Here is a 10707-nt window from a genome sequence, read left to right as displayed (position 1 = left end):
GTTCTTCAAGGCAGTTGTAACATTTTGTACTCTCGCCTGTAATGTATAGGAGTTTAGGCATTCCACATCCTCACATATTCGGTGTTATCAGTCTTTCTGATCTTAACTTTTTTAGCTGCTAAAGAATATGTTTAGCAGTTTCTTTGCTTCTTGGTGTTTTGTCTTAAATTCTGTACCTTCTTTCCGGTGCAGTATCCTTCTTACAGTAATTCTGTCTCTGAGCCTCTTACCTTTGAAGGTGATTTTAGTTCAGTCTGTATATAGATACATGGTTAATTGTTATTTTCCTTAGTATTTGAAACTGTTAACTCCATTTTATTCTGATATCTGTTGTTATTAATGAGAAGTCTGTATCAGTCAACTGGTTGCTCTCTTGTTAATCTTTTCTTTCGGTTTGCTTACAATTTCTTTTTCTCAGTGTTGTTGAGATTTTCAAGTTTTTATTCTAAAGACTCATGTCTGACTTTAATTCTTGAACAGTCTCAGAAATTTTACATTCAAATTGCTTCTCCCACGAGTTCTTCAGTATTTCTACCAGGAGCACCTATTTAGATGCACGTGAGACCTTCGTATTCTGTTTTCCATGTCCTTTAGCCTCTTTGATATTTCTGTTTTTTGGTTGTTGGATTTTTTTTTTTAACTCTGCTACCTTCTGAGTCATTTTCTCACACTTCTTTTCCTAATCAGTAATTTTCTCTTTCAGTTCAGTTCACTTGCTCAGTCGTGTCCGACTCTTTGCGACCCCATGAATCGCATCCCGCCAGGCCTCCCTGTCCATCACCAACTCCCGCAGTTCACTCAAACTCACGTCCATTGAGTCAGTGATGCCATCCAGCCATCTCACCTCTGTCGTCCCCTTCTCCTCCTGCCCCCAATCTCCCCCAGCATCAGGGTCTTTTCCAATGAGTCACCTCTTCCCATGAGGTGGCCAAAGTACTAGAGTTTCAGCTTTAGCATCATTCCTTCCAAAGAACACCCAGGACTGATCTCCAGAATGGACTGGTTGGGTCTCCTTGCAATCCAAGGGACTCAAGAGTCTTCTCCAACACCACAGTTCAAAAGCATCAATTCTTTGGTGCTCAGCTTTCTTCACAGTCCAACTCTCACATCCATACATGACTACTGGAAAAACTATAGCCTTGACTAGACGGACCTTTGTTGGCAAAGTAATGTCTCTGCTTTTTAATGTGCTATCTAGGTTGGTCATAACTTTTCTTCCAAGGAGTAAGTGTCTTTTAATTTCATGGCTGCAGTCACCATCTACAGTGATTTTGGAGCCCCCCAAAATAAATTCTGACACTGTTTTCACTGTTTCCCCATCTATTTGCCTTGAAGTGATGGGACCAGATGCCATGATCTTCGTTTTCTGAATGTTGAGCTTTAAGCCAACTTTTTCACTCTCCTCTTTGACTTTCATCAAGAGGCTTTTTAGCTCCTCTTCACTTTCTGCTGTAAGGGTGGTGTCATCTGCATATCTGAGGTTATTGATTGATATTTGATTCCGGCTTGTGCTTCTTCCAGCCCAGCATTTCTCACAATGTACTCTGCATAGAAGTTCAATAAGCAGGGTGACAATATACAGCCTTGACGTACTCCTTTTCCTATTTGGAACCAGTCTGTTGTTCCATGTCCAGTTCTAACTGTTGCTTCCTGACCTGCATATAGGTTTCTTAAGAGGCAGGTCAGGTGGTGTGGTATTCCCATCTGTTTCAGAATTTTCCACAGTTTATTGTGATCCACCAGTCAAAGGCTTTGGCATAGTCAATAAAGCAGAAATAGATGTTTTTCTGGAACTCTCTTGCTTTTTCCGTGATCCAGCGGATGTTGGCAATTTTCTCTTTAGCTTCATCTAATCTGTTTAATTCACTGATGGATGAATTTCAGTGACTTAACTTCTGTTCCTAGAAGTTCTTTTGGTTCTTTTCACATCTGCCTTTTCTTTTTTCATGTTATCTTTTTCTTTCTTTATGACTTCCCTTCATTTTGCTTGTTTATTAAAACTAAACAATTGATAGTGTTTTCATAGTGTTCTGTAATTTTTAGGGTTTTCAGTTCTTGGGGGTGCTGTGTGGGCTCTTTCCTGCATCTAATGTCTTTCCATGTGACAGTTCATTTCCTCATCTGACTTTTTGTTTTTACTGTTTGCCTTTTAGGGATGTACAGAAATCCTCCTCATCTGTGACGCTCTACATCTGTCTGTCTTGGTAAGGCTTTTCGTGTTTGATTTTTTTTTTTCCCCTCCCTAACCTCCAACCCCTACTCCCGTTTCCCTCCCCTTTACAACACCCACTCTAATGTATTTGGTAAAATGTCTTTGGCTGCAGTGTAACTTTACCTTATTTATTGTTTCGATTATGTGTTTTTGACTCACATACATGGTATTAACGCTCTAGGTCTTGTTCTGTTTGTAATTTTTTCCACTCAACTGGGTATTTATTTTGTCTAATAGCTAATTATTCGCTTCTTTCTAATGCTGTCTATTGCATAGTATATATTCTGCCTGTGTGTGCATGCTAAGTCACTTCAGTCATGTCCGACTCTTTGTGACCCCATGGACTGTAGCCTGCCAGGCTCCTCTGTCCATGGAATGGATTGCCGTGCCTTCCTCCAGGGGATCTTCCCAATTCAGGGATCAAATCTACATCTCTCATGTCTCCTGTGTCGGCAGGCGTGTTCTTTACCACCAGCACCACCCGTGAAGCCCATATATTCTACACATCTATCTGCATATCACTAAATTCTTTTAATGATTGACATCTAAATTACCTCCTGTTTCCCTGCTACCAAAAACAATGGCTCAGTGGTCTTTCTGGCAATGTTTTCTTATGAACCTATGTGAGAACTTTTGAAGGAAATGTATCCAGGAATATGATTCTTAGGGCACAAGGCATATATGCACAGAAAATTTCACTAAATATTAATAGCATTTTTTCCCAAATAGCTATATGAATTTATATACCACCAATTTTTACCCTGGGTTCAATTTTATGTTCTACTATTTGTTACTGTAAGACCTTAGAGAAATTACTTGCCCTCTCTGGACCTTAGTTTCCTCATTAGTAAGAGAGAATAATAATAGCATCTGCATCATTAGGTTGTTAAGAGGATAAAATGAGTTAATATATGTAAAGCATATTCCTGAAAATAGTAAGTACTCCCTGAATGTATAATAAATATTACTGCTGTACTGCTATTATACCAACTACTATTACTTGTTAGCCAGTTAAGTTAGCTTCTCTTCTGAATTGCTCAGTTACATCATTTGCCCGTTTTTCTCCCCATTGAATTTTTTTCACTGAAGGTTTCCACGAATTTCTTATATATTCTAGTAATTAATTCCTTGTTGTCTTTAAGCTTTGCAAATATCTCCTGGTTCTACGATTTGTCCATCGTCTGTTAGTCGTATCTATAGGCTAGAGTTCTTTGACAGAAACCTTTAATATCAGTATAGTCAAATTCATTTTTTTTTAAAAGCTTTTGTGGCAGTGTTTAAGAAGTTTCCCTACTCCTGCTTCAAAGATCCCGTTTGATACCTTTTACTGTCGCTTTTATAAATTTCCCTTTCACATTCAGGTCTTCCTCATATGGTTTGTGAGCTCTTTTCTATCTATGTTTTTCTTTTTCCCTGTGTGTCTCTGTGCTTTGGGTTTTGAAAGTATTCTGGTTTTTTTCTCCTGCGTGTCGAAGACCAGATTTTATGTTAATTTTTCAGCTCAAGATTCTTGTGTGATACAGAATATAAATTTGGATCCTTCACCCTTTATGTCATAGGCCTACGTTTTAGATTTCTTGTAAGTGCCTTTTCCACTATTCAAAAACCAGATAATTAGCAACTTTTATTGCCGTTTCCCTGAGCCAGTGAGATTTTTCAGACTGCAAATCAAGGAGGAATAGGTATTTGAGGCTCTGGGCTTTGTGCAAGGGTCTCAGTTCCAACTCCCCTAAATTCTACCTGCCTGAAGCGATATTTCCAGTCTCCACGTGAGCGTTAGTGCTTTCTCCTCCAAGCCTGAGTTCTGATTTGGAGTTTAAACCCTATGGGCCACTGTGGTCTCAAATCCCACTTACTGTTCCAGCTTTGACTTTGATGTTACTTTCATTTCAGGTGCCTGGGGATTTCCTTTTTTTTTTTTTTTTCAAGTTTGACTATATATGTTAAAAGCATTTTTGTTATGTTTTATCTAGCATTTCTGTGTGTGAAGTGGGAGGAAAAGGTCCATTTACATCAGCTCAGTGTGCCATTTTGCCAAAAGTCTTTCGTTAATTAGTATTCCTATTAATCTCAGTAAACTTTCAACTTTACCAACTCATATTCATTAAGTAACCTTTGATCACCCTTGAATTTATTCTGCCTTAACTATCCCCATTCTCCTTTTCTTGCTCAAGTTTATAACCATGTTTTTAGTGTCTACTAAAATAGACATAAATTGGTTCAATTTTTTAAACCCTGCTCAGTTGCTTTTTCTGTTACAGTTATTTTATTATTTTCTTATCTAATTTAGTTGTTTACAAAAATATGATATAACTGACCACAAAAACCCTGTAGTTAATGCTCAAAATGCCTCCCTCTGGATCATTGGTGGCTCTCTGTATTTTTTAATCTAATGAAAGACTGACCAACAATGACCAGGAGAATGCCCTCCAAAGCAACATTTTAAAGTTTTAGTTTATCCTAAAAATAAAATCCTTATTAATATGTTTGTTTAAAAAGATTTATGTCTGCATTACTTTTGACATATTATAATCCATAGAGCCTATTTCTTGCCTTGGGAAGAAAATCACATTCTCTTGATATCATTTGTTCTTTAGAAAAACCACATCATGTCTGGTAGTTTTTACTTTGTTTTTTTTGCAAATCAAATTCTGTTTTGACTTTTTTTCTCAGATATTAAAATAATCTACAGATTTTCAGAATTAGCTCCCTTTTTTTTTTTCTGAAGATAGCTCCTACGTTTGCCTGTTTCAAGTCTTGCAGATTTTTTTTCCCCGTTTTCCTCAAGAATCAGGAGATATTCCAGTCCTATTCCTGGTGCTACTGCCATTTCAGCAAGTCAGTTAGCTCCTAGGCCACAGCTTATCTGTCTTTACAAAGTATGTGTTCCTATAATGCCGATGTTCAGACAAGCTGTACACAAGCAGTATAGCTAGTTCTCAAGATGCTCTTTTGAATAAACTTTAAAAAAAGTTATATGAATTCATGAATGTTCTACAGTGTTAGATACAACATACAGTTTGGGGTGATTAGTACTGAAAAATGTACATTCCTAACTGGAAATTATTTTTTAAATAAAAGAGCTTTATTTTTTAGAGCAGTTTTTGGTTCACAGAAAAATTGAGAGTCAAGTGCAGAGAGTTCCCATATAACCCTGTCCCCACACAACTTCTCCCACTATCCTGAAACAGGGTGATGCATTTGTTACAATCATTGAACCTACATGGATACATGATTATTACCAGAAGTCCTTACTTTGCATTCAGTTCAGATCAGTCGCTCAGTCATGTCCGACTCTTTACGACCCCATGAATTGCAGCACGCCAGGCCTCCCTGTCCATCACCAACTCCCGCAGTTCACTCAAACTCACGTCCATTGAGTCAGTGATGCCATCCAGCCATCTCATCCTCTGTCGTCCCCTTCTCCTGCCCCCAATCCCTCCCAGCATCAGGGTCTTTTCCAATGAGTCAACTCTTCACATGAGGTGGCCAAAGTACTGGAGCACCCAGGACTGATCTCCTTTAGAATGGATTGGTTGGATCTCCTTGCAGTCCAAGGGACTCTCAAGAGTCTGCTCCAACACCACAGCTCAAAAGCATCAATTCTTCGGGGCTCAGCTTTCTTCACAGTCCAACTCTCACATCCATACATGACTACTGGAAAAACTATAGCTTTGACTAGACGGACCTTAGTTGGCAAAGTAATGTCTCTGCTTTTGAATATGCTATCTAGGTTAGTCATAACTTTTCTTCCAAGGAGTAAGCATCTTTTCATTTCATGGCTGCAGTCACCATCTCCAGTGATTTTGGAGTCCAAAAAAATAAAGTCTGACACTGTTTCCACTGTTTCCGCATCTATTTGCCATGAAGTGATGAGACCAGATGCCATGATCTTCGTTTTCTGAGTGTTGAGCTTTAAGCCAACTTTTTCACTCTCCTCTTTGACTTTCATCAAGAGGCTTTTTAGCTCCTCTTCACTTTCTGCCATAAGGGTGGTGTCATCTGCATATCTGAGGTTATTGATATTTCTCCTGGCAATCTTGATTCCAGCTTGTGCTTCTTCCAGCCCAGCGTTTCTCATGATGTACTCTGCATAGAAGTTCAATAAGCAGGGTGACAATATACAGCCTTAACGTACTCCTTTTCCTATTTGGAACCAGTCTGTTGTTCCATGTCCAGTTCTAACTGTTGCTTCCTGACCTGCATATAGGTTTCTTAAGAGGCAGGTCAGGTGGTGTGGTATTCCCATCTCTTTCAGAATTTTCCACAGTTTATTGTGATCCACACAGTCAAAGGCTTTGGCATAGTCAGTAAAGCAGAAATAGATGTTTTTCTGGAACTCTCTTGCTTTTTCCATGATCCAGCGGATGTTGGCAATTTGATCTCTGGTTCCTCTGCCTTTTCTAAATCCAGCTTGAACATCTGGAAGTTCACAGTTCACATATACTTGAAGCCTGGCTTGGAGAATTTTGAGCATTACTTTACTAGTGTGTGAGATGAGTGCAATTGTGTGGTAGTTTGAGCGTTCTTTGGCATTGCCTTTCTTTGGGATTGGAATGAAAACTGACCTTTTCCAGTCCTGTGGCCACTGCTGAGTTTTCCAAATTTGCTGGCGTATTGAGTGCAGCACTTTGACAGCATCATCTTCCAGGATTTGAAATAGCTCCACTGGAATTCCATCACCTCCACTAGCTTTGTTCGTAGTGATGCTTTCTAAGGCCCACTTGACTTCACATTCCAGGATGTCTGGCTCTAGGTGAGTGATCACACCATCATGATTATCATGGTCATGAAGCTCTTTTTTGTACAGTTCTTCTGTGTATTCTTGCCACCTCTTCTTAATATCTTCTGCTTCTGTTAAGTCCATACCATTTCTGTCCTTTATCGAGCCCATCTTTGCATGAAATGTTCCCTTGGTATCTCTAATTTTCTTGAAGAGATCTCTCTAGTCTTTCCCATTCTGTTGTTTTCCTCTATTTCTTTGCATTGATCACTGAGGAAGACTTTCTTATCTCTTCTTGCAATTCTTTGGAACTCTGCATTCAGATGCTTATATCTTTCCTTTTCTCCTTTGCTTTTCACTTTTCTTCTTTTCACAGCTATTTGTAAGGCCTCTCCAGACAGCCATTTTGCTTTTTTGCATTTCTTTTCCATGAGGATAGTCTTGATCCCTGTCTCCTCTACATTAGGGTACAGTTTTGGTTTCATGCATTCAATGGATTTTGGCATGTGTCTGATACATGAATTCACCATAGTTTCATAAAGGATAGTTTCTCTGCCCTAAAGACCCTCCATGCTTCACCTGTTTATCCCTCCCTACTCCTAACCACTGGCAACCGCTGATCTGCTCTCTCCATCATTTTACGTTTTCCAGAATATCGTACGGTTGTATACATACAGTAGCCTTTTTGTGTTGGATTCTTTCACTTACTCATATGCATTTTAAGTTTCCTCCACGTCTTTCCATTGCTTGATACCTCATTTCTTTTTGCACAGAATCATATTTCATTGATGAGATGTACCACAGTTTATCCATTTACCTGATAAACAATGTTTTGATTGGTTCCAAGTTTTGGCAATTATGAATAAAGCTGCCGTAAACATCTGCTTGCAGGCTTTTGTGTGGCCGTAAGTTTTCAGTTTGTTTGGGTAAATACCAAGGAGCACAACTGTAGGATCGTATGATAAGAGTATGCTTAATTTTATAAGAAACTCCTAAACCGTATACAAAGTGCTGTACCAGTTTGTATTCTTGCCAGCAATGAATAGCGGTTCCTGTTGCCATCCATCCTCACCTGCATTTGGTGTTGTCAGTGATTTGGGTTTTGGTGTTTCTAATAGGTTTTCTTTGCAATTCCCTTATAACATATGAAGTTAGACATCTTTTTATAGTCTTACTTGCTGTCTGTAGCTCTTTCTTGGTGGGATGTCTGTTAAGGTCTTCGATCTATTTTTTAATCAGGTTGGTTTTTTTTTATTGTTGAGTTTTAAGAATTCTTTGTATGTTTTGGATAATAGCCATTTAACAGATGTGTCTTTTGCAGATATTTTCTCCTAGACTGTTGCTCTGTGGCTTGTCTTCTCATTCTCTTAACATAATCATTCACAGAGCAGAAGTTCTTTAAGTTTAATGAAATCCATCCTATCTGTGATTTCTTTCAGGGATCATGGCTTAGGCGGTATATCTAAAAAGTCATTGCCATACTTGAGTTCATCTAGGTTTTCTGCTGTGCTATTTTCTAGGGGTTTTATAGTATTGTGTTTTGCTTTTAAGTCTGTGATTTGTTTTGAGTTAAATTTGTGAAGGCTATGAGGTCTGTGTCTATTTAATAGATTCTTCTTCTTTTTTTTTCACATACGGACGTCCAGTTGTTCCAGCCCCGTTTGTTGAAAATACTGTCTTTGCGTCGCCCTGCCTTTGCTCCATTGTCACAGGTCACCTGGCTGTATTTTTGTGGGTCTGCCTGCCTTTCTGCCGGTTGCACACTGTTTAGCTTGCTGTGGCTCTGCCGCTGAGGATTGAAGCTGAGTGCTGAGCAGTGTGAGTCCTCCTGCTTTGCCCTTCTGCACTGATTCTGAGTTGGCTGTTCTGGCTCTTTTGCCTCTCCATATAAACTTTAGAATCTGTTTGTCATTATCCGCAAAATAACTTGCTGAGATTTTGATTAGGATTGTTTTGAATTTATAGATCAAGTTAGGAAGAACTGAAATCTTGACACTGAGTTTTCCTGTCCATGAACATGGAATATTTCTCCATTTACTCAGTTTTTCTTTGATATCTTCCCTCAGAGTTTAGTAGTTTTTCTCATATACATGTTATATATATTTTGTTAGACTTATTCTTAAGTATTTCACTTTTTAAATTTTACTTTATGGGGTGCAGCTGAAATGGGAATGTTTTAGCTTCCAATTCCACTTATTCATTGCTGATGAGGAAAGCAATTAACTTTTATATTTACCTTGTATCCTAAAGTCTTGCTATTATTAGTATTAACTTTGGTTTATCAGTTCCTTCAGATTTTCTATATATCCTCTCATCAGACGCCATGTCATCTGTGAACAGGCTGTTTTGTGCCTTCCTTCCCATATGTGAACCTTTACTTTCTCCAGAATGATATTGAAAAGCAGTGGTGAAATGAGACATCCCTGCCTTGTGACCGTTCCTAGGTAGAAAGCTTTGACTATAATCGATACGCGTCTTTCAGTGGGTTTCTTATAGACAACGTGAGATGGGTCTTGTCTTTTGGTCCACTCTGACAGTCTGCTTTAACTGGCATATTTAGAACACTGAGGTGGTGAGGTGTGAGGAGGAGGAAGTGTGTTTTACAGGCAGTCGGTCTCAGTATTTTGGCAAGCCTGTGTCCCGGACTACGAACTTCAGCAGTGCTTTACCCGCTGCCCGCCACACCTGTAAGTGGCTCAGGATGACTAGAATGGGCTGAAGTTGGGTGTTCCCCCTCCTCCAGTTAGGTTAGACTCTGGTAAAATATTTTCTTCTGATTCTACACCTTGTTGAGAACAGAATGCTTTGTCATATTTTAAAATGATTACTTTCTCCTTCCTCCTGCCAGAACAGAAGGGAATTCTTCTCCAGGATATGCTGTTAGAACTCAGTAGAACTCTTGGAGTTAAAACTCACAAAATTATGCCTCCATCCCTCTGGGGTTTTTAACTCTCAGACTTGTCCACCCTGAGCCTCTATCAGTTTGTCAACTTAAGCTTAGTTTTCCTATCCTGGTGCTGTTTCCCATGAGCTTCTGCTGGTGGCTTTCTCTCTGAGGAGCTGTGATTCTCTGCCTGTCTCTCCAGTTTGGGGACACTGACTTCGCTTCTCTGACAGAGCTGAGAAGCGTTGTTGATTTTTCCACTTACCTTTTCACCTGTTGTCACGGTAGAATGGTGACTTTTAATCTCCTTACATGCCAGACGAGAAACCTGGAAGCCAGAAGTTGGAGATATTTTCATTTCTATTTGTCAGTTTTAAATGTGGGAAAATAAGGAAATAGTGGTAGAGTGATAAAGTAGTCGTTCTCCTTCTAACAGAGGCAACCATTGTTATTTTGATAAATGTCTTTCCATCCTTTCTGTAGTTTTTAAAAAATTTATACAAGTGAGATTATATAGTTTTGCTATCATCATAATATCCTCAAACCCAAAACAGAACTAGATGTCTCCTTCCCTAAACTATCTCTTTCGTGTTATCTGGATCCTTTTGGATGACTCACTCACCAAACCAGGAACCTAGGGATTGTCTCTGACTTCCCTCACATCTCTTCAGATCCTAAGTCATGACAGTTACACTTCTAACTATTTTTGTCTACCTCTCTCTCCCCTCTATTACCGCTTCTGCTGGTCAAAGCCCTCAGTGATTTTTCCGTGAACTTCTGCAGTAATAGAGCCTGACTCTAGCATTATCCCCTTCATATTCTACACAAGTGTCGCTTGGATGAGATATTCCCAAATGCGTATCTGGCCACGTGACTGTCCTAGGTAAA

The sequence above is a fragment of the Capricornis sumatraensis genome, chromosome 3, assembly GCF_032405125.1.
Source record: "Capricornis sumatraensis isolate serow.1 chromosome 3, serow.2, whole genome shotgun sequence".
Classification (NCBI taxonomy): domain Eukaryota; kingdom Metazoa; phylum Chordata; class Mammalia; order Artiodactyla; family Bovidae; genus Capricornis; species Capricornis sumatraensis.
Note: the sequence above shows the minus strand (reverse complement) of the source record.